Source organism: Sminthopsis crassicaudata, chromosome X, assembly GCF_048593235.1.
Source record: "Sminthopsis crassicaudata isolate SCR6 chromosome X, ASM4859323v1, whole genome shotgun sequence".
NCBI lineage: Eukaryota > Metazoa > Chordata > Mammalia > Dasyuromorphia > Dasyuridae > Sminthopsis > Sminthopsis crassicaudata.
In genome coordinates this window covers 78,845,007-78,870,188 of record NC_133623.1, presented here as the reverse complement: position 1 = coordinate 78,870,188, position 25,182 = coordinate 78,845,007, and the positions used below count along the sequence as shown (strand labels likewise).

At 43.3% G+C, this 25,182-nt stretch overlaps 1 protein-coding gene across 4 annotated transcripts in view; it reads right to left on the bottom strand.

Moving 5' to 3' along the window:
* The window catches only part of ARHGEF9 (Cdc42 guanine nucleotide exchange factor 9), a 262,559-nt gene that overhangs the window by 175,918 nt on the left and 61,459 nt on the right, over positions 1 to 25,182 (bottom strand). Inside the window, exon 1 of one of the 4 annotated variants that reach the window (XM_074278061.1) lies at positions 15,074 to 15,191. The exons of 2 other annotated variants lie outside the window; for them this stretch is intronic. The gene's annotated coding sequence lies outside the window, so the exon portion shown is untranslated. Of the gene's footprint in view, positions 1 to 2,194; positions 2,286 to 15,073; positions 15,192 to 25,182 lie in introns of those variants that run through there. One more of the 4 variants, XM_074278062.1, reaches the window with a different exon arrangement.

The window sequence follows — 25,182 nt, the reverse complement described above, 5'->3', positions numbered from 1 at the left end:
TTTTGTGCTCCCTGGAATAATGTGGGGCCACTTCTCTCTGAAGCTCAGTTTTTTCCAAGGTTGGAAGTGATGATCTCCAGAGTCCTTGACTCATCACTTATGACTTTTATAGGTGGTTACAAAGGGGGTTAAGGTAAGAAAGGCAGTGGGACATATATACTACTGCACCCTGCAAAATCTGGAAAGAAATTAAGGGGGGAGGGATGGGTGGATGGGGAAGCAAAGGGTGAGGGAAGAAGACAAGAGAAGGATTCATGGGTGGGGGGAGGCTAAGTAATTGCAAGGCAAATTAGGAGCAGAAGTAAAGCAAACAGTCACCAGGGATAGGAAAGATATGTGTGTGTGTCTCTGTGTGAAGATATACCCGTGTGTGTGCGCGTACATATCTATGTGTATGTATGTAACTAAATATGTATATATAAATATATCCTTTCTTAACTATAGCTTGCTTGGATGTAGGGGGGATGAAAGGAGGGAAAAAAATAAAGTAAAAAAGGGGAACAGAAGAAAACAAAATAACAATTTACAAGGAAGTAAAGATGGACCCTCATGAATATAATTTTTTCTACTAATACATGTTCTTTCTTGAACTGGTGATTTGCTCTTATATAGTTTGAATCCTCTTCGATGTTCTGCTGGGCACATGACAATGTTCTCTTTTGTTTTGTTTTGTATTCCTTTTCTATTTTTCTTATTCTGTTTTTAAATTTGAAAGAAAGAAAGAAAGAAAGAAAGAAAGAAAGAAAGAAAGAAAGAAAGAAAGAAAGAAAGAAAGAAAGAAAGAAAGAAAGAAAGAAAGAAAGAAAGAAAGAAAGAAAGAAAGAAAGAAAGAAAGAAAGAAAGAAAGAAAGAAAGAAAGAAAGAAAGAAAGAAAGAAAGAAAGAAAGAAAGAAAGAAAGAAAGAAAGAAAGAAAGAAAGAAAGAAAGAAAGGCAGCATGATGGAATGGCCTGGATGCTTGACATGGACTCAGAAAGAAGGGGCAGGTTAAAATTCTATCTCAGACACTTACTTAACTTTAGGACCCTGGATAAAGTCCTTCCTTTCTGTGGGCATCAGCTTCTTCATCTTTAAAAGGAGGGGACTGAATGATACAGAGAGAGAGATACTAGAGAACTTTACCAGCTCTAGATCTAGGATCTTCAACTCCCTAGGCCTCTGTTTCCTCTTGATGGCCTCAGAGGTCAAGGAGATCTAAGAGTCTGTGAAGGGGATGTCGGCACACCTCTGGGCATGCAGACTGTGGCCTCCTCTCATCTCTCACGTGCTTCAAGGCAGACGCCAATTGAGCAGCCACATCCCAAAGCCCAGCTCCCTGCCCCCACTGTAGCTATCAGCTACTGCCATAATCACAGGGACTATTGGCATCCCGTTAAGTGCTTTCAGATTTGTCACCTCAATCAGTTCTCACTGCTGACACAGGAGGGAACATGAGCCCAGAAAAATGAAGCGGCTTACCCAAGATCACTCATTAATACAGATATATGTGATATAGTATATATACATATATAATATATGCACACACTATACAGGCACATTATATAGGTGCACACAAAACAGCGTCTACATGCCCAAAACATACTGTGAGTATACATACATGACACACACGGATACACATCCCACATATACACAACACATATATGTGTTCACTATCTACACACAACACACACACAGAGTTGGCAGGGAGCAATGTCAAGACCCTTGACCCAGCACTCTTTCTAGCTGAAGTTGCAGTCGACCTCCCCCTCTTATTGACTTTCCCAAGATTCCAATTCATTAGCTACACTTCTCCGGGGCACATGTGCCCATCTGACACCCTGGGTCTTCTCAGACCCCATCGGCCAGATGACAGCATCAGCATTCACCCGCAAGCACTTCCCTTTCCGGTTTAACAACAGTTTCCAACATCCCAAGCTATCATCAGTATAACTGCAATTACCTCCATTTTATACCGGAGAAGACAGACTCAGAGAGAAGAGCAATGGCTGGAGCAGGTCCTCCTCCCAAGCTCAGGGAGCACATGGGAGCCTATCAACCCAGAGTTGGACGGGAGCCCTTGAGCCCCCATTCCTCTCCCCTCAGGACCGTATCTGAGTGACCCAAGCCAGGAACCGCTTGGAAGATTCTTCCCAATAATACTGAGGTCTGACTGACAATTCTCTGGAGCCTATGGATCATAGCTTAAGCTCTCTGACCTTTGTGAAGGACTCCGGACAGCAGGCACTCAGCCCCGGGAGAAGAGCCCTTCATGTCATCAGCTCCTCTTCAAAGAGTTTTGTTTGTTGGATGTCAAGGCTGACAATGCATCTGTCCTTGGACCCCCTTCTGTCTCCTCCTTCCCCACTTCCCCTCCTTTTCTTCTCCCCTCCCCCACCATATCCCTTTCACCCTCTAAAACAAAATGTCTTCCCAGCTGAGTGTTTCAGGGAGCTGAGTGGTTGGCAGGGTGCTGTCTCCACATGTCAGACCTCATCAGAGAAGAGCTGTTGCTTTGGGGGGGCTGCTTCCTTTCCTCTCCTTCTCTCTTCTTCCTCCTGCACAAGTGCTAATTATGCAAATTTGCCTCATCTCCAGAGTGGCAGATCCTTGGGAACTAGCTTAGAGCTGCAACCTAAGCCAGCCCTGGACGCTAACTGACACAGCTTCCTAGGGGTGGCCAGGGTTTCTTCTATTACTGTGGTCTTTTTGGTTTTGTTTCAGTCCCCAGGCTATGCTGTTGGTGTAGTGACATCCCAGCATGGAAAGGCCCTCCACCAATGCCCTACAACTTAGTCTTTATTTTTTATTTTTTTGCTGAGGCAATTGGGGTGTCATGACTTGCCCAAGGTCACACAGCTAAGAAGTATTAAGCGTCTGAGGCCAGATTTGAACTCAGTTCCTCCTGTCTTCAGGGCTGGTGCTCTCTCCACTGCGCCACCTCACTGCACCCTCCGTCTTAACAAACTTCCTGGGGGTACTGAGACACGAGGGACTTGTCCAGAGTAAAAGTGCCAGAGTGGGTCATTCATTGGCAGGATCTGAACTCAGATCTTCCTGATTTCAAGACTGGCTCTCTGTTATTATTCCTGGTACAGAACAAAAATAATAAGACTTTTGCGTCTAGTAATGCTATAATAAAACCTATTAATAATGCATTGTCCTTGAGAGCTCACAATTTCCAAAGAGCTTGTCTGATAACAATCCCAAGAGACCTGGAGTGCAGGCACAATTAGCCCTATTTTACATATGAAGAATCCAAACAAAGGCAGCCAAGGAGAACTGATGTGTCCAAGGTCATCTAACCATCAAGGATGGCCTAGAACTCAAGCTTTCTAACAAGAACATTAGATTTGAACTATGAGGGCTTAAATGAAATGGCTGTTATACTACCCACTAGCCGAGTGACCTTAGACAAGTCACACCACCTGCCCCTGTCTCACTTGCCTCATCTGTCAAATAATCTGGTTAGTTTAAGTGACGGATGAGATCCATCTTTCTTTTTTATCCTAGTTATAGTTTGTTTCTTCAGAGTAGTTTGTCTTTGGTCTCTCCCCATTCCATTGGAAGCTCCTCGAGGGCAGTATCTGAGATTCTTTCTTTGTACCACCAGCTACATTACCTATAGTATAAGGCCAGACAGATAAGAGGCACTTAATAAATGCTTTCTGAGAACCATGCAATGATCGACTATGACAGACTTGGTTCTTCTCAGTGGTTCAGAGATCCAAGGCAATCCCAATAAATTCTGGATGGAACACGCCACTCACATCCAGAAAGAAAACAATGGAGACGGCAGCACATTATTTTCACCTTTTTTTTCCTCATGGTTTTTCCTTTTTAATTCTAATTTTTCTCTCCCAACATGATTCGTAAAGACCACAAAAATAAATGAATGAATGAATGAATGAATAAATAAATGTACATTTATAATAAAAAAGTTTTTACATGTAACTGGGAAAAATAAAAATTAAATATTAAAAAACTAAATGCTTGCTGATATTGATGTGGTTAGTGGCAGTGCAGAGAGTTGTGAGAATTGGGGTGGGGAATCCCCTCTGGTGGGCACACAGGTCCAGTGTGAAAGAATTCACGAACCCGGAAAGCCTGAATGGCAAAAGGGATTTTTATTGGCACTGAGAAGCCAGCTTTGCTAGGAACACAGACTCCTCAGTGGCAAGGTCCTGTCATAGAAATAACAAAGGTTATCACTGAGAAGAGGGTATCTTCACAGCGGGCAAGAGTCCTGGCAGGCAGCTGTGCCGAGAGCTTCCTTGGCAAGGCATAATCCTGCTTCAGACTTCTGCAAAGATTTGGGGTTCAGAGTTGTCTTTTTAATAGAAGCCTGGGGGCTAGGGCTTCCATTGAATGAGATTCCTTCCATGTTGCCAAGGCCCCCAGGCCTAGATTTCCAATTGAAAAGAGAGTACTTGGAGTTTCAAGCCACTCAATAGGAATATCAGGTCCAGATCTCCAACTGAATCCTGAAGAAGATTGGGCCAGCCCAACAAAAAAATCAATCCAGGGTGATTTGACCAAGATCTCCAATTGAATGAAGCCACTTAACTTGTCTGGGAAAATATGATTTCAGAGGAGGGCTTGAGACTCAGAATCTCCCTTCTTTTACAGATCAAAGGGGACACAGTTTCAGAGTTCATCCCTATCAATATTGCTGTTACTGCTATTGATGACTATGTTGACAACCTGTAAAATGTTGGCTGAAATAAATGATTTCTAAGGCCTTCCGACTCTGCTTTTTTATCATGGAATAGAATTCCAGATCTAGAATTAGAAGAAAACACAAGAGCCCTTCATTTTACAGAAACAGAAACGGAGGCCCAAGGAGGAAAAATGACTTGCCCAGGATCACACATACAGGCTCTTAGCTCTAGAACTGGAAGGGACTTTGGAAGCCCTCATTTTTTAGAAGAGGAATCTTCACAGAGAGGCCAAAGCATTCTAGGACTACAACTAGAAAGGAACCTTAGAGTTTTTCCATTTTACAGAAAGAAAAACAAAATACTGAGACCTAGAGAGTGGAAGGGATTTACCCAGTGTCCCAAAGGTAGTAAATAGAAGATGCTAAATTTGAACTCAAGTCAGCACTCTTTGCACTGCACAAGAATTAATCAGCCAGCCACTCTGGGCCTTGATTTTGTCACCTTAAAATGGAGGGTTTGGTCTTGAAGAAATAGATTGGATTTAGATCAGAAGACTGAGGAGTGAAATCCAGTTCTGCTACTTATTTGTCAGTGTGACTTTAGGCAAGTCACAAGCTCTCTGGACGTCAGCTTTCTCTCTGTAAAATGAGGGAGGTGGACTAGAGATGTCTGAAAGGGCTTTTCCACTCTAATCCCATAATTCTCTATCATTCAGTGTCAGTCATTTTGGATCCTAAGCTTCTATCTATTCACATTTTTGTTTCTCTGGAGAGCAGAAACTCATCCCTCCTAGTTGTCTTCGTCTTCAAGTAGTATGTTTAATACACAGTTAATCGATTGATTGTAGTCCCACTGGCTTAAGAGACCATTTCCCAAAGAAGACATTCATAAATCTAACAGCAACAACTTCCTTTCCCTTGATTTCGTCTTCTGTAAAATATAAGGGTTGGAAGAAATGCTCTCCAATGTCCCATTCAGCTCTAAATTTGTAAGAGGGGAGCCTCAGTTTCTTCATGTATAAAATGCAAATTTTATAAATTTTATATATGTGTATGTGTGTGTGTGTGTGTGTGTGTGTGTGTGTGTGTGTGTAAAATGTAACCCTATCTCATAGGGTTGATGGAAGAGATCAGCGAGAAAATATATATAAAATGCATGAGGAAGAATCAGCTTATGAGTCACGGTTCCATCACAAACTGTGAACTGGGGCAAGTTATTTTGCTTTAGAGGTAGCATAGAGTTCTAAAACCTGGCCCAGTCAGCAAGCCTATACTGGTTGTGTGACTCTGAGAAAGTCCCTTCCCCTCACTAGGCCTCAGTTTCCTCCTCTGTAAAATGAGGGAGTTGGATTATATGAGCTCTGAAACAATCTCTTCTAGTTCTAGCTCTAGGACTCTTAAAAGTTTGTGACCTTGTTTTCCCATTTGCAAGATGGAAATGATACTCACACTACATACCTCAGAGTCACTGTGAGGAAAACACTTTGTGAGTCTGAAATCATTAAAAAAATGAATTGTTATGATGATGATGACGATGATGAATGTGGTGGGACATCAGACCAGGAGGCCTATGACACTCTAGGAGCCAGACAGCCAGAACCCTTTTCAGAACTCCGAAGGCATCTTGGAAGGCAGCCCAAACCCAACTACCCAAGTTCAAGTTACTTCCGAGCCCAAGATAGTGCTTTATCTCACAGGCTTTTTGAAAGACTGTTCTACCTTGACAGCACTTCCCATTTGCAATCCTTCCTCTCTACTAAAATAGGCACCTCCCTAGACAGGGTCTAGCTAGGTGGCACTGCAATGGATGGAGTTCTGGGTTTGGAATCAGAAATATTTTAATGAGGTCAAAAAAAATCCAGCCTCAGACACTTGCTGAGTGTCTGCGTATATCACTTCACCCATTGTTTGCCTCGGTTTCCTCATCTGTAAAATGAGCAGGAGAAGAAAATGGCAAACCACTCCAGTATCCTTGCCCAACAAGCCTTATAGGGGATCATAAAAAGAGTCAGTTTGACATGACTACACAAGTTAAAATCCTTATCACCTCCGGCCTGAAGTACTGTGCTGCCCTCCTAAATGGTCCCCTGGCGCTTTACCCTCCATCCAGCTTCCCAACGAATCTCGGTAAAGCACAGGCCTAGTGTCACTCATCTGCTGACAAACCTTCAATGGTTCCATACTCTATAATAACCCGCAAGCTGGTCCAGCACTGAATTTAAGACACTGCACAATCTAGCTGCCACATATCTTTCCAGATAGTTGATATTACTCTCTAAGTCAAACAGGATGTTCCCCAAGCTCAATGTTCCATCTCCCCCACCTTCACACACTGGGCAGAGGTTATCCCGTGCAGCCAGCCTTTCTTCTGTAATTCAGAATCCTAATCTTCCCTCCGGACCCAGCCCAGGAGCCCCACCCACTTTCAAAAATTTCTACACATTTACTAGTCCATGGATTTATTGAACCCACCCTACCCTCCGGTAGAATTTAAATTCCTCTTTCTACTTTTTGTTTTTGCAGCTTCAGTGCATCTCCTAGGGAGTGCTAGCCAAATTTTAACAAATATCTATCAAGTACATAGATTTTACAGTGTACAGGGCTAGACACTAGGGGACGGGATGGGTTTGGTGAGGGAGACAGAGGATGGATGAAGGGGAGGGGAGGTTAAACAAAGTGTAAATAAGAAACAGTTCCTGCCCTCCAAAAGTTTCCAATTTCATAGGTTCCCAATAACACCTTCAATACTAGGCCAGACTGCCTGTCCCACCAACAATGAGCTGAACCCAGAGCTGAGGAGAAGACCCATGTGAATTGAATGGAGGTGGGGAGGGGAGGCAGGAAGACACAGCGACAGTGGTAGTAGAAAAAGACCCACCTCAGAATGTGGCCAAGCAGGGTCCTGAAGAAAGAGCGAGAAATCCCTCTCTTAGCAGAAGGAAGGGGCCTACGGCAAAGGAACGTTTTATATCCTAGAGTCACCTAAAATGTTTTGTTGATTGGTTTTGCTGAACTGCCCCCCACCCTTTTAAAATATTCTTTGTGACAAGGGATGACTGGATGGGGGGGAAAGGGGCAGAGAAAGGGAGCAATTTATGACTAGGAAAGGAAAGACTGTCAAAACAGAAGATAGCAACAAAGTTTTTTAAAGGAGGTAAGACTAGATCATATTGGAGAAAGTGTGCAGACATTTTAATGAAACCAAGACGCTTGGTGCCCCCCAAGCCATCCCTTAGTACCGATGTTCTCCAGCGGACGCTCTGTGGTTATGAATCATAGAACACCATATTCTCAGAAGAATCACGATTCTAGACAGAGACAGATGGCAGATGTGTGTGTGTTTTTAATAACACCTCATATCTCTATAGGGCAAGAAGGGTCACAGAACATGTTCTCCACCATCACCAAGCCATGGTGTGGTTATTGCACATGAAGAAACAGGCTGAGGATGAAGATGAGCTAGTGTCAGGGCCAGGACTGCAAACCAAGCCTCCCCATTGGGCTGTCTCTGTCACTGGGAGCAAGTGCCAGCCACGACTTCTACAACAACAGGGGCAGAAAAGAAGGCCTCCGGGTTATCTGCAAAACTTAGGAAATGACAGAGAAGGGACAGGCACTTCCACTCACTCAGTCAGTGGAAGGAGGAGGAGACAGAGAGGACAAAGAGATATGTGTGTGAGAGAGACAGAGACAGAGAGAGACAGAGAGACAGAGAGAGAAAAGAGAAGAGAGGGAGGAGCAAGAAAGATGAAAAGAGAGGAGAGAGACAGAAACAGAGCCTGAGAGAGGCCTTGGAGTTTATTGAGTGGGGGGCTGGGGAAGTAGTGACATGATCTGACTTGACCTGTTGCAACAGTGCAGCTGAGAGGGCTGAGGACCCGTGCCAAGGTAGTGGCTGACAGATGGGAGAGATATGAGTGATAGGTATCAAAGACAGCTAGCTCACGCACCTTACTGACATCCACAAAATATTAAAAGCAGCCAGAAGGGTTTCAAACACACTCTGGAATCCTCTCTGGAAAAGTTCCCAAAAGCCCTGGGCAAGCATCACAAAATGAGAAATTATGGTGGGGACTGCTGTGTGTCCCGGTGGAGAGAATACCCACACCAATAACGCGGCCATCATGGAAGAATCCTGGTGTCTAAGTGACTAAGGATCGGGAACCAGCAGGAAAGGAAGCCGGTACATATAGAGGAGAAGATTTCCTGAGTCTAATTAACTGAGCTCGTGAAGACAGGAAGGAACACGGGTGAGTACATTGTGCCCCTAGAGAACAAGAAAGGTGTGGGGGCGAGAGCTGCTGAATTCTCCAAATTCGGGGCAGCCTGCGTGCTTGCTTTGGATTCCTCTAAGAGTGAGGAACTGAGGGTGGGGTGGGGGAAGGAGACAATGAAGGAAGAAGTGGGTAAGGAGCTGTTGGCACAGACAAAAAGCTTCTAAGACCCTCCCTCCACTGGGGAATCAAGCCAAGGCATCAGAGGCCTGTGTCTGTTTCTTTTCGATCTGAGTAATCAAGATAACTTACTCAAGAGGTTTCTTTGTTTTGATTATAGGCACCCTCCAGTCCTGGGGAGCCCTGGATACTAACAGCTTACATTTCCCGAAGATTTATACAACCCTTTCCTCTCACCAGCGGAGAGAGGAAGACAGATGAGTATCAACAGCTCCCCTTAGAAGGCGAGAAAGGTGCTAGATTAGAATCCAGACCTTCTGCCTCCAAGAAGTCCAGCAAACCGGGCACTCTGAAGGGAATCTGGGGCAGCCTCTTAAGGAGAACAGCTGAAGTAGGGTACTGGGGAGACCGGTGAATCTGGGTGAAAATCCAACTACAGCAACTTCTTAGCTGTATCATCCTGGCAAGTCCCTTTCCCCAAGTGAGTCTCAGTTTCCTCATCTGTAACATGAATGAGGGTTGGACTAAATGGCTTCTGAGTTTCTTTCGGCTCTAAGTCAAGCATCCTGTTTTGGACCTGGAGTAAGCCATCTCAGTTTTTTTGGCCTCAGTTTACTCATCTGTAAAATGAGGGAATCTCTGATGCTCTAATACTCCTGAAGGTCCCTGAAGGAAGTGGAAAGACAAAAGCCGGGACAAGGTTAATTACTTGCAAACTATTACCAATCACCCTGAAAACCTGAAGAGCTCCTGAAACACCAATTAAGACACATTTTCATGTTAGGATTCTTTGCCCAGAAGTAATAAGAAATTAAACTCTAAAATGGTGAAGGTTGGAAATCTGCTCTAACCCCCAAGACAAGCCCCCGAAGTTTAGCTTCTTCCCAAAGCAAATCTGTGAGATGTATAAGCACTAACAGTTCAATGATTCCTCACCTTCAAGTGGTGGAGAAGATGATGGAAGGAGGTCATGTGATCCATGGAGTCCTACCTTCCCTCTCGGATCTTCCTGAGGGCAATAACCAGCTGCTGGCTCCTGTTTCTCTGACAAGGGTCTAGCAACAACCTCTCCCACTTTTCTTGACAGTCCAAGGGAATAAGAATTTATTTAGAAAATGTTTGTTTGCAGGGATGTAACCTGAGACCTCAGGCATCTCACAGCACAGTGTGACCCACAAGACTTTTCCCCAGAAACACCTACCACAGGGTAGCCACAGACACAAAGAGAATGCCACTTAGGAGTGTCAAAATACAGCTGGGTGCCCAGTAAATAGAGTACATGGCTTGGAGTAAGAAAAGCTAGAGTTCAAATCTGATTTCAAACACTTATTAACTGTGTGACCCTGGTCATGTCACTTCACCCTGTTTGCCTCAGTTTCCTCATCTATAAAATGAGCTGGAGAAGCAAATGGAAAACCGCTCCAGAATCTCTGCCAAGGAAACTTCAAATGGGAGGTCACAAAGACTCAGACACAACTCAGCCACCACCACCAAGTTTTCCTCCATAGTGTCTGCAGGACCCTTCCCCTTCTCTCCAGTCACATTACAACCACAATACTAAAGAGTCTGTCCTTATCTCCTGCCGGGGAGGTCACACTAGCCTCCTAAGTGCTTTGCAATCTCTATCCACCAGGTGAGTGATGTCAAACTCAAAATAGATACAGCTACTCCACTGTAAGGAAGGATCTATTAACTTAGAAAACCAGGTATTAACATTATGTTTTAATGTAACCTTCTTTATTTGATAAATATTTCCCAATTCCATTTTAATCTGCTTTTGGAGCATGTCTGGACCTAAGGACTCTTCCTAAAACACAGTTCTGAGCACATCAATCGATCTCCACACTTTAGCGCGCTGTTTGGCTTCTTAAGGTCTTCGAAACCTGGCTCCAATCTCCCTTTCCAAGCTGATTATACATTACACCCCTTTGTGAACTCTGTCACAGCTAAAACGGCCCCGTGAGGATTCCCAGACATGGCAATGTGGTTCCTGTCTCCCTGACTCTGCAATGCCTGGCGCGCTCTCCTCATCTCACCCCGGCTTCTTAGAATGTCTCCTTTAAAAGCTCAACTCCAAGGCCACCTCTTTAGTTTGAATAGTATAAAAAGTCACTTAGACTTCTGGGAAATCCTGCAACATTTGTCCCACTTACCTCAGAGCCTTGTGAAGAAAGCACTTTGTAAACTACCAGGTGTCAAAGAGGAGAGTTAGCAGCAATATCATTTCTTCTTACAAAATCCTGATTCCAGAATTCCTGCTAAGATCTGGAAGGTGGTGGTTCTAGAGGCAATGCAGGGTAATGCAGGAGAAAGAGCTCTGGGGCCTGGAGTAAGGAAGACCTGAGTTCAATTCGGTCTCAAACACTAGCTGTGTGGCCCTGGCCAAGGCACTTCAAATGTTTTCCTCAGTTTCCTTACCTGTAAGATGAAGATAATAAGAGCATCTCCCTCTCAGCTGTGAGATAATTTGTAAAGCACAATGCCTGGCATACATTAAACACCTTAATAAATAATATTAATAATGCTTCACAAATTCGTGCTTCCTTCTCTTCTTCCCCTTTGATAATCCAAAATGCTAAATCACCTAATATGTACAAAGAATGATGGGTCATTTTGCAAGAGAGAAGGGAAAGGGAGAATCTGAAACACAAAATTTTAAAAGAAAAAAACACTAAAAAAAATGTTTTTTGAAAAAAAATCTGAGTAGAGAGAATACAACACAAGCCAACAATACTATCTGACCATCAGACTCAAGAGCGAATTAAAATGGGTTCGGGCAAAACTTGGCCACTCTTAGGGCTTTTCCAATGCTAAGCCTCTGAGATTCTCTGGCCTGGTCTCAGACTTCCAGTCCAGTCCTCCAGAAGATCCTTTCTACCCAATGGCAGGATTCAGCTGTGCCCACTCACCACTCCAATGCTATATTGCACAAAATCAGGACATCCAAAAAGAAACAAAAAGACAGACTTTCTCTTTTTCCTAAACCTTTTTCTGCTCCCAGGTGCTTTTGGGAACCATTTGTAATCAGTCTGATTCGAACTAAAACTCCCCCAACCCTTCTAGTCCCCCTTTCTTTGTTCTAGGCCTGTCTCCCATGAACTGTTCAATTACTCTTTTTCTTCCTTCTGCTCCTCAAGTTAGCTGTAGATCTCTAAGCAGCAGAGGAGAGAAGAAAATTGGTCCTTTGCAGGATGGAGAGATGGATTGCAGGCCTCCTCCTTCCTGATATTATTCCGATTATGCCTCTGAGGAGCATTCGACGTCAACCTTCCGCAAAAATTCTGGGGAAGAGCGGAGCAGTGAGTAGGGGCCCTCTTTACTCCCTTTTCCATAGGTGAGGAAGGCAGCAGAGCCCAGAAGCTGTGTTTGAGCAGGCCGGGGAGCCTGGTCAGAGTGTCGATGGCTAAGAAAGGTGTCAGTGGCTAAGAAAGGTGGCTAAGAAAGGCGTCAGAAAGCTTCCTGGGGAGGCGGGGAATGAAGAATTAGCTGCCAGTGATCATAAAAACCCAGCAGTGCCTAACTCAACCAATTGGGAACACCCATTAATGGGTTTCAAAACATTTCTTTATTCGTTTAACACTTACAAAGTACCTACTATGTACAAAACATATCACTCAGGGGAAACCAAGATGGCAAAGATGCTTGAAGTATCTTGGAGTTTTTGATCTAAAAAAGAAATGGTGGGAGTTGGGGGTTGAGAAAGGAGACTTTATATACTCTAATACCTGCTCCTTATCCTTCTTCCCAAAGCCACTTCCTAATGTCTGTCCATCCTACCAGTCCCTCTGCTCAAGTTTCTATTTTCTATTTTCATGGAAGAAACAACACAAGGGGTGGGGGGGTGGGGGGCGGAGGGAGTGCACAAGGAAAAGCATCTGGGCCTGAAAAGCGAGAGGCTAGTAGTAGCAAAGCGAGAGCCAAAGAGGAATCGAACCCAGTCCCGTCCACAATGTCTGTAACTACCTAAGGGCAGGTCCACAGTGCCCAGAGAAAGATGAGGTGGGGGGAGAGGTCCGTTTCCCCTGGAAAGTCAAGGAAAGAGGATTCCATTCCAAGTATGGGAGATGCTGTGAGCAAAGCAAAAGGTGGTGAGAAAGGTGGTGAAACAGGAATGAGTGACAGTGCACTATGGTCCGGCCTGGTAGAGGAGGTGAGGGACACAGCTAGAAAGGTAGGCTAAAGCTGACTGCGAAGAGCCACATGACAACTGAGGGGAGTAGGGAGCCATTAAAGGGCAAAAAGGGAGGCCCAGAGACACTCTGTGTTCAGAGTGATTTTGGAGGAATAGAAAATTCAAAGGGTCATAGAATTAGAGCTAGAAGGCACTGCAGGGGTTGAGAAGAGGTATGCCTAAGGTTACACCACTAGATAAAGCTAGAAAAAGCAAAAAAAAAAAAAAAAAGATGCATTCAAGAGGAAAGTGAGATTATTGGGGTGGACTGGCACCCCAATTGTGGGGCTGTCTCTCCACATCAGCTTCTTTTACTGGCACAACCACATTTGTGCCAAGGCTCCTCCCACGGTGGAGGCCACTCAGTAAGCAGTGCCTAGGGGACAGCCTACTAAGCAGAGAATGCCCACCACAGAATAGCTGAGGCCCAGAGAACAGGTCAGTGTTAGTTCCGAAGATCCAGGCGGAAGGCAAGATGTAGGGGAGAGGAGGCGCAGGCCTCCAAAGGGCCACTTAGAAGTATTTACAAAAGCAAGTTGCAGGGAATTGAGCCAGAACCAAGAAAACAAAATAGGAAGATTGCAATCAACGTACATGAAAAGGCCGAATTGGGCCCCAGTTAGCATCCCCTAACTTTCCTCCCCTTCTCAGCTAAACTTCTACATTTAGCATCTCCATTTCCCCTCTTCTCACTCTCTGAACTCTACAATCTGGCTGCTGATTCCATCATTTAACCAAAATTATTCTAACCAAGGATTTCTTAATTGCCAATTCCAACGGCCTTCTCTCTATATTTAACATACTTGAAGAGATGGGAGGAGAAGAGTGGTGAGGAGGCAAAGGGAACAAGTAAACATCTATTAAGTACTATGTACCAGGCATTGTGCTAAGCACTTTATAAATATCACTTCATTTGATCCCCCTAACAACTCTGGGAGGTATTGTTATCTCCATTTGACAGTTAAGGAAACTGAGGTTATATATTGGATTACTTGCTGTCTAGGGAAGGAGGGAGGGAGAAAAAATTGGAACACAAGGTTTTACAAGACTGGATGTTGAAAACTATCTGCATATTTTTTGAAAAAGAAATACATACATATATATATATATATATGTATATATATATGTATGTATTTTAAAGGAAACTGAAATTCATGTAGAGTAAGTGATTAGTGCAGGGTCCCCCAATTAATGTCTGAGGCCAGTTTTGAATCCGTGTCTTCCCTGACTTCAGGCCCAGAACTCTGTGTCACTGGGAAGCTCCTAAGCTCCCTGGGGACCTCCTTCCAGACTTAAACCACTGACAGTTTTCCTGTTTGACTAGCACTGCTCTCCTGGTTTTCAATCTCTTTTCTTCCCCATATTCTCACATCTGGAGATCTCATCAGCTTCCATTGGTTCAACTCCCATCTTTATGCAGATAATCCTCTAAGACTGGGATTGGATATCTAAGCAACTCCAATTTAACGGTCTAAAACACAATTTCTCCCCTCTTCCAAACTTCCCAGTTTGGGTCCAGGGGACCCCCAACCTCTCAGTCATCCAGGCAGTCAACCTTAAGGGCCACCTTCCACTCATCTCTTGCCCTCACTTCACCCATCCATCCTTACCAAGCCTTATCCTTTCTACCTTCACAACTCTGGTCTATATTCTCTCCTCTCCATTCATATGGCCAACCACCCTGGTGCAGGCCCTTCATTGCCTTAAGCCTTAATTACTGCAGTGGTGTTCTCTCTCTGCTTTGAGCCACCCCTCCACACATTTGCCCAAGTGATTTTAGAAAAGCACAAGTCTGCTTTGGGCCCCCATCGCCCCAATTCCATAACACCCCCCCAAAAAAATTCCAGAATCAAATAGAAAATCTTCTATTTACCTTTTAATGCCTTTCATCACCCGGCCTTTAGCGACCTCTCCAGTTTTACACTGCTCTCCATGTGCTCAGTGAGTGATCCAGCCACTTCTTGGTGCTCCATAAAAATAATGCCCCCTCTCCCATCTTCCAGCTTTTGTCCAGTCGTCCATCATCACAAAAAGGTACTATTCCTCTCCCAGACCTCTCAGAGAGTCCGGCTTCAGCCCCAACCCCACCTTCTATAGGAGACCTTTCCCAGAGTCCCCAGCTGCTAGGGCCTTCCCCTCTTCCCAGCCTCCACTCAGTATCTTGTAAATGCCCAGTTATTTACATGTCTATCTTCCTCATTGGAATGCAAGCTCCCAAAGGCACTCTTTTGTTCTGGTCTTTGTCTTCCGGGAATTCAGCACAAAGCCTAGAAATCTACTAGGCCCAGCTTAATAAAAGCCCCTCCTGTGACTGACAGATAGAGAACAAAGAAAGGAAGCCCAAAGTTAAGCACTCCTTATTCCAGCTAGTCCCCAAGGAGGGGAAGCCTGCTTAACCATCTGCTAAATCTGATGGGTACATACCTTGGTTTTTTGCTCCTTTGGTAACTTATATCTTTATGGTTTTTAAATTATAACTATGTTCCGATATATTTTGGCCTCCCCAACGGCCTCCTTTTAGTAATGAAAAGGTCAAAGAATTAAAAAAAGTCTGCTTTGACTCACTCCTAAGAAGAATAATAGCCAAAATTTCAATGGTACTCTTCCTAGCTTGGAGGGAGGGCTGTTCCCATTTTAGAGAGGAGAAAACTGAAGCTCAGTGTTACACTGCCAGTAAGTGTGAGAGGTCACCTTTGATCTTGACTTCAGGCCCAAAGTTTTTCACTTACCTACTGTTGTGCCTCAATTCTCTTTTATTGTCCTGACCCAGTTTCCCTAAATTATCCTGCCTCAGTTTCCCTGAATTGTTCTGCTTAATCCTGCAAAACCAACCCTTCCTCCTAATCATGATGATCCAGATAAGGAGAAAGACCTTCAGTCTTAAGACATCTTGACCCCAGCCCTACCCTACTTATCAGAATGCCTCCCCCAACCCTGTGAGAGTCCTGTTCCTGCTCTCAGCACTCTGACTCCACCCAGGCCTCGGTCTACCCGCTGTGTGAGCCACTAGTCATCAGGAACTCACATTGTTTGCTGGATTCTTGGAGACTATAATCTCGTTCAGCCCTGGGACAAAACCATGGATCCATTTGATCCCAGTAAATCTCTCCCTTTCAAATAAATTATTATAACTCTCTAATCTCTAACTGCCTCAGTTTCTCTGGCATTACTTTTTGGAGGCTTCCCACCCAGATATTAGAAAATGAGAGCAGGATTAGAAATTAGAGAGAGACCTTTGGGTCTCTGCCTTGGGCCTTGGGGCAGCTGGAGATCTGGGTTCTTGGCCTGGAGAGGCTGGCCCTGTGGATTTTTTCCCCAGATTCTCTGGGAAAGAGAGCAGTTTTCAGCCACAACCATGCCTGGTGTCACGAGTGGGCACTCATTTCGGCCACGGGTGAGTAAGTCTGAATATCTTAGGACATAATCTGATCTGTTTACCTGTTCTGTCTGTCCGTGCTAGCATCAGGATTCTCAGAATAATAGAATGTGGACGGCATTAAATTCTGAGAAGGGTATCTATCATTCCAGAATGCTAGATGATGCCCTCTGGTTTGGGTGTCTTCTAACACACATCTGGTCTGATCTGATTCCGAGTGCCTTTTTGGGCACGCTCTGGTTATATGTGTTAAATGTTTTGTTAAATGTTGTAATTGTGCAGTCTGTGTCTGTGTTCTGTGTGACTTGTCTGTCTGTTAAAGAACTCTGCTAAAGGTTTGAGAACAATGATTAAGAATTGGTTATTTCAATGTTGCAACTGTGCTTCGTATAAAAATTGTTTGTGATTTCTAACTCCTTAACCTGTTGCTATTTTAAACTGGCAGATGTTTTTTTCCCGTTGGAGCAGGTTTTCAAAGCCTGCTAAAGTAAAGTAAAGTAAAGTAAAGTAAAAAAAAAAAAAAACGTGTCTAATTGAAACTCAGGCAGGAGAAGACATTTGATTAGGAATTTTAGGATGGTTCTGAAAATTAGGGGAAATAATTTTACTATTGCCTTTGCATGTTAGATTTGTTCTGAGTATTCTTTTGGGCAGTTTTAAAATTATGGGAAATCATTTTACTGTGGCCTATGCAGGCTAGATTTGGTTATCTTTGAGTATAAGAGTTTAAGGACAATGGCTTGTTAAAGAGAAGTTCTGTTAACTTGCCTGAAAAGGGCCACGTGCCTCGAATTAGGTAAAGTTTGTTACCTTCTAAAACACATTGGGTAATTTATTATATTATAACATTATAAATTCTGCTTTAAATCCAGCTCTGCTGGACATGTGGGTTTTATGGGATCATTTAGCTATTCACTGTATTGTGAATCTTAAATTCTGAAGGGAAAGAGAATGAAGGCAATTTAGGAGAGACTAGAAGGAAATTTGCATGTGGAAAAAAAGTTGGGGGGTAAGGAGAAACGGGATCTTTTGGCGTCAGCTCGCCTTCCCTTGACCCTGCCTTTTTGGAGGTGGAGTGGGGGGGAAGGGTGGCCACATGGAATCCTCTCCCCACCCCACCCCCACTAAGTGTGTTCCAGCCGCTTTCTGCATTTGCTTTGGCAAATTATTTCAAGAGATAGGCCCGCTTTTTAGTCAATTGACTGAATATTTGTTTTATAATGGTTTCCTTGATTAAGGAATATGGTCATAAATGTGATCCATAATTTAGTAGGGTTATTTCTAAAAGTTTAATACTTTTAAGAACCTCTTGGATTCTTTTATTTGGTATTAGGATATTCCGAATAAGATATTCTATCGAAGTTTTAATTGATTGCATTGGTCATCCTGAGGTCATTTAAAGAGCCTCTGAAAATAATGTTGTCTTTTTTTTTTTTTCTTAGTTCTTTTTGAAAATGTTTCTGTTATGGACAATATGCAATTTGGGATATTGGTCTATGTATTGGTATTTTAAAAGCAAACTGGTTTGTATGTATAATGTTCATTTATGAAACTGTCTATTTAAATATGAACTTACTGAGACAAATTTGTTACTGTTATCAATATAAGGTTATGATAAATATCTGTTTAGGATTTATCTGAAACTTTGGTTAATGAGATTTGTTATTGGAAGTAAAATTTCTTGGGCTTATAGTTAATGCTATTTGGGAGTTTTAAAGCTCCACTCTCTGATAGTTAATGGGACAATTACCTGGAGTAAAAATAAATTAAAGCTATTTTATCCTGTATGTGCTAAAGGTTGAGTTTTAGCTGCTTATGTTTTGTTATACTTATATCCCTGAATTTGTTCTTCCTGTGGCTGATCAGAGATAATGGTCTCTGCTTTTTTTATGGAAACCATAGCTGACAACCTTTTGCTTGTGAGATAAGCATCTCTTCACATCGGAAGCTGCTGGCCAATCCATTTTGGCCTCCCCACATCTCATAGCAGTCCTTGTGGACCAGTCTTTTTCTCTCAGGCTGTATTTCTGTGTATTTCAGATTTGGGATGGAACTATTACTGTATGTTTGAGGGATTTTTAGGAAATGCTTCTGTACTAGTCTGTTATATATAGGAATTTTGATTCACTCTTGGGATTTACATATGAAATGCTTATTTGATCATTTCTTTTTGTGAGAAAAAAAGGAGGAAGAGATAGGAAACTGGAGAAACTGGTGTCTTTTCTCAGGCACTGCTGCCTCACCCTCCATCTCACTGGTTCAGATTGAATTGGAAGTCCTTAAATTTACTGGACTATGATTTGCTGGTTATGCTTTAACTTTGAAACCCCTTATTCTGTTGGAATTGCCCTGGCAGACTCAGTTTTGGGGATTGTTTTTTTAGAAACAACCAGAAATCAGACACCTGTCTTGGGACTGGCAGTCTCTCTGATTTGTTTCTCCAGTCCTATAACCCCAAGTCCTTAATTAGTATTTCACCAATCTCAAAGGACCTTGCAGTTTGGTATCAGGCCTCTAAAAGTTCGGGAGTTGCCTGCCTTGGTCTAACTGCATAATCTGCTCAGAAATCTGATCCTTTCTGCAGCCCTGTCTCTTCCTCTGGGCAGGGACAGGTGGAGCTACTCCAAGCCTCACCCTCCTCCCCTGGAGTGGGTTGCCCCTCTGAATGGGCAGCACGACTGTCTTGAGCCCTGTTTCTGTAGAGGCTGAGTTAAGGGCACAAATGACCGCAGACCTAACTCACAGTGAACGGTCCATCTCAAACTGGATTCTCTGGCTGAGATGCTCCCCAACTGCAGAGGACCTGACATGCTGCAACAGGGAGCCTTTGAACTACTCTTGACTCTGGGGTTGTCTGAGAGAGGCTTGTCCTGGCCATAAGTCCTTGCATTTTATCTTGATTTATCTGCTTTACATAGGGTTGGTCAACATTTCGGTGCTAAGACCTTCTAGGTACCTACAGGAAAATAATTCTACGAGTGTGGACTATGGTGCCACAGTTCTCTTTTATTGCCCTGACCCAGTTTCCCTAAATTATCCTGCCTTGGTTTCTCTGAATTATTCTGTCTCCATTTCTAATTGTTCTACTCAATCCTGCAAAAGCAACCGTCCCTCCTAATCATGATGATCCAGACCAGGAGAAAGACCTTCAGTCTTAAGACATCATGACCCCAGCCCTTCCCTACTTAGCAGAATGCCTCCTCCCACCCTGTCAGAGTCCTGTTCCTGCTCTCAGCACCCTGACTCTACCCCTGCCTCGGTCTACCGGCTGTGTGAGCCACGTGTCATCAGGTATGTCATCAGGAAGCCACATTGTTTGCTGGATTCTTGAAGAAGATAGTCTCATTCAGCCCTGGGACCAAACCATGGATCCATTTGATTCCAGTAAATCTCTCCCTTTCAAATAAATTCAAATACTCTCTCTCTCTAATCTCTATCTTCCCTCAGTTTTTCCGGCATTACACTACCACCTCAATGAAGAAACTCCCTCTTACCTCTGTGGTCCAGCGCTTACCTATGATAGGGTGTGGTTTAGAGCAGGGAGTGGGTAAGTACCCAGCTTAGGGGTCACCTAGGCAGCACTTGTATCTAGCACTTCCTGGCTCTAAGGCCAGGTCTTTTTCAAGGCAAATAAGATTATTCCCCTTTTATTGATGAAGAAACTGATGTTAAACAAGGGCCAGTGTTTTGCTAAAGAAAAAGACCTGAGGCACTAAATGCTTGTCTTAGTGTTCTTCGGTTGCCTTTTGCTACAAGGCCTGATTCAGGTGCTGTTCTGGGAATTGTCAGCTTTGCCTTCTAGCCACACTGCTTACTGGCCAGATGACCTTAGGAAAGACATTTCCTTTGTTCCCCAAAAGAGTAGAATCTGCCTTCATCCCCTTTGTCCTTAGGATACAATAAGAGGATTCTTAGCAGGACTCATGTGAAAAGGCTTCAACATATGGTGTTGCAAATATAAACATATAATCTATATTATATACATACATGTGCATATAAAACATATAATAAAGCATGAATATAAACAATGCGCTGACAACTTTTTGCCTTGATCCACTGTGTCTCTTAGTTATCAGGAAGAGCTGAGTTCAAATGCAATCCCAGACACTTACTAGTTGTGTGACCCTGGACAAGTCATGTTATCCTGTCTATCTCAGTTTCCTCATCTGTAAAATGAGCTGACAAGAAAAGGGCAAAGCACTTTCCTATCTTTGCCAAAGAAACCCTAAATGGGGTCACACCACTGAATAACAACTTCCTGACTCCAGACCCAGTATTCTATCTGACTAGCTGCCCAGCCTCCTTTTACAGAGGGCTGGAAATTCGGTTTCCTTTTTTGTCTAGTCTTCCGCCATTGGATTGTAAGCTCTTTGGAAACAGGAACTGACTGCCTGTGTTTTCCTGTTATTTGTACCCCCTAGACTTGGCCCAGGGCCTGACACATAACAGTTAATGCACTATGCTAAATGCTTTACAACAGTCTTAAGAGGTAGGTACTATTATACATTTGAACTGAGTTCTTTCCTGATTCCAGGTCTAGGTGCTCTGTGCACTGTGATGCGCCGCAGCTGATCCAACAAAGATGACTTGCTAACCCTCTCTTTCCCCTCCCTCCTCTTCCCTGAATAGTAATTTAGCAGCTAGGTAGCACAGGGGAGAGAGCACTGGGCCTCCTGGAGCAGATCCAAATTCAAATCCAGCCTTAGACATTTCCTTGCTATGTGACCCTGGACAAGGCATTTCACCCTGAATGCCTCAGTTTCCTCAGAGCTGAAGAAGGAAAGGGCAAAACAATCCAGTATCTCTGCCAAGAAAAGCCAAGAGTCAGACACCACTGAAACAAGTGAACATCGTGAGAAGCAAAATGGTAAGGTTTTCTTTCCACAGCTGAAAAGTTTCAGAGTCTCCCAGCCTTCCTCTCCACTGCCATGGTAGAAAAGAATGTGATAAAAGTTTTAGGGTCAGTACATTCTCACTGAAGGGAATTAAGCAATGTCTTGTATCCTAGTCTTACAAAAGTAACTGCAGGCACAGGTTAAGTGCAAATGACCTGGGTTTATGTCCCGAGCAAGCCAAATTCTTAATTGAGCATGCTTAATAAGCCTCACATATATTAACTTCTCCTCCCTTAAGGAGGAGACAGCCACCATTTTTGAACATATGATGACATGGCAAGGGGAGGGGGGAACATGGAAACCTATCAAGGAGTGAGAGTGTTGTTGATGAGGGGGCCCTGAAACTCTAAAACTCCCTCAACGACAAAGTCTCCTTGAATCCCGCCTCCGTAAAAGACCCCGCCTGAGGGAAACGGGACAAACAGCGTCATTCTGTATTCTAGATGGAGCTGGTTGAGATGCGAGCTGGAGAAGTCCAACCCTCCTATTGAATTGAAGAAACAGCCATAGGATTCCAAGATTGTCTATTCCATTTCAGCTCAAACTCCACCCACTAGCCCCCATCAGGAGCAGGCTACAAGCCAAGGCTTCTATTATAAAAAGAGCCAATTTGAAACTTAGTCCTTGAGGAGGACCTAAGAAGCCATGCCATGCCATGCCATGCCGAGGAAACCTCGGAACGCCGAAATAACATTCTCTTTCAGCATTACCCTCTCTTTATCTCCCTCACCTATTTCCCTAATATGGCTTTATACCTGTCTTTTGGGACCTTGCCACTAAGGAATTCAGTCTTTCTATTCATGCACGGCAAAGGCTGACTTCCCAATGCCAACGATAAACTTCTTTTTGTCAGTCTGGCTTTTCCGATTCGTAAATTCCTTTCCGAAGGACCTCTGGGCCACCAGAAGGGGGGTTCCCAAAACTCCTGTGTGCCAAATCCCAAGGGGGGTTTTGCCACTCACCTCACCATCTAACTCCCTGACCACCCTAACCCTAATCTCGTCATTTTGGTTCCCTAATCTCATCAATCTCATCATTGTGAAATATTAGATTTTCTGGTGGAAATTCTGAGGAGAGGATGAGGAGGCAGGGCAAGGTTATGGACTACAACTGCTGGCTCTGGCTTCTGTAAATTTCGTGGGTTTTTGTTTTTGTTCTTTTGCTTTCTTAAAGGGGTACAACATCCACTTCTTGCAAGAAGCATTCTTTTTGCAAAGCCTTCCTCCACTCACTCCAAGAATCTGGGTCTGAAGTTTTCATTTTTAACAACATGAAAGCTAGAAGACAGGGATTGTTTGCTTTTTGCTTTTGTTCTTTGACATTTAGCAGGGTGCCCGGTACAAAGTAAGAATTTAATAAAAACATGTTGGATTGGGTTGACTTGGATGAGGAGGGCCCTTTAAAATCATCTGGGAAGGTGTCAGTTTGTAGAAGTGGAACTTGGGCACAAGAAAGGAAACTGCCCAAGACCACATAGCTAGTAAATGGCAAAGCTGGAGGCTAGGTCCTCTGACTAGAAATCACAAAAGCCTAAGCATTCCATGTCAACCTGGCAAAGTTCTGAGCCTCTTTTAGAATTTCAAGCTCCTTAAAAAGCAAGTGCTTTCAGGTCAGGATGGTCTGAACCCAGCAGGATTACTCTGGGGCCCTCCAGACAGGAAGAAAGCACTTCAATTTGGAATAATGGATACTTTATCTCATTTCCTTTAGGTAATTAGCAGGTAGCAAAAGCTTCAGTACAGAAAGGATCTTTTTTTACTTCCTTCCCCCTCTTCTCCCCTCCCCCCCAACTAAGAAGACTTCTTTGCAAGAGCGACTAAGGCTGCAAAAGAGTCCTCTCTGGCTCAGTTTTCACCAAGATGCCCTCTGACCATCTGCTTGCCTATCCCTCAGTCTTCTTCTGCCCCCCACACCCCCCCAAAAAAGTTGTCACCTGATTCTTCTATACTTGTTCACCGTCAGTGACTAACAGGTGTTCAAATCACAGCTAGGATAGCGTCTATTTCTGTAACTCTTTAGTTTACAAAAGCTTCTGAGGCATTGATCATCAGTAAACTAGGTCATCACCTTTGGCCTTTAAACACAGGAAAACCCCAAATGGTCATCAGCCCGAGGCCCCTCCCTTCTTCTTTTGCCCCCTGGATCTATGGAATGTACCATGATGACTCTGAATATGAGATCCTTATTCAATAACCAGGAACTCAACTTATCATTAGAGAAACTGAGTCGTATCGATATTGACATTTTCACTATAAATAAAAGCAGAAGATATAGATTGCAGTTAAATGGAAGACAGGCTCCCAAGTTTTCCTTAAAGTGGTAAATAAGAGTCATGGCAGGGTTGGTCTTGTCATGCTTCCAAAAGCAAGAAGAAATATGTATTGTAATCACTTGCTAATTCATCTTTTCTTGTAGTGTTTGTGATGAGACTAAGCAACAAGATCACCAAGAAGATAGCATCAGTTTAGGCATGAGAAGATGTTACAATGGACATGGAGGTGAAAGCAATCGATGAAGTAGTCAATTAGATCTTTCAAATGAAACTCATCATATATTTTACTAGCTATTTTGACTTCAAGGTGAGCAGATTAGAGGACAGTGAAAAACATTGGAAAATATGGCTCAGGATCATTAAATGAAAGCAGTCAAAGGCACAGAAAATACAATCTTCAAGGGCAACATCAGCTAAGAATATAAACTGATCTGCAAAATCTTTGAGGGGAGCATAGTGGATGGTTTTGAGCAGTACTACCTTCTAAAACAATGAAAAATGGGGAAGAGAAATACAACTTTCTAGAAAGCCTGGCCCGACCCAATTAAGTCAAATCATACTAACTAACAGAGATGACAGAAAGCAGAGAGACAGAGAAAGGAAGATAGAAAAAATGAGAGGGAGGAAGAAAGAAAGAAAGGTGGGAAAGAAAGAAGGGAGGGAAGGAGGGAGGGAGAAAAGAAAGGATGGAAAGAAAGGGAAAGGGAGGGAGGAAGAGAAAGAAAAAGAAAGAAAGGAGGGAGGAAGAAAGAAATAGAAAAGAGCAATATAGATTTCTATAAGAAATTATTTTAATTTAAAAAAACAAAAGAAATTTATCCATAAGTGGTAGTGTAGCCAACACATCTGGGCTCTAACTTTATGGTTTCCACCCTCATCTCCTCCACTTCCCAGCATAAGGATGGAGAAATTATATTAAAGAAAATAAAGATAGAAAAAGTGCCAAAGCTGAGCAAGTCTATCCAGGAGAGGTCTGTGCTAGAGGCAGTACAATTTTGAAGGTATTGAAAGATTGATTCTCAACATCCCAAATGATTGGGGGAAAATGAATTACTATTAATTTTTCTAAATGGGTTGATTAAGACATTAATAACTGGCAATCAATAAATACACCTACTCTCTCATCACTAGGAATTCTTTACAAGCACCATCTATACTTATATCGAATCTAGCCTTGATGAAGAAACAAGATAGAAGCAGGCAGGCTTTCCCAAATGATATCTCTGACAAGAGTACATCTTTACAGTCACACAACTGTCTGGAAGGATGCCGAAAATACATGATCTCATTGTACTTACTGCTTTGGGGTAAGCAATTCCATCTGGGAGAACAAAATGCCACCTTTGAGATTTATATAAGAACTTGCCTCCACTATATATGCTAACATCATATGGGATTCTGGGTTTGGCACAACACAAGAGATTGGTTTAATGACTTTC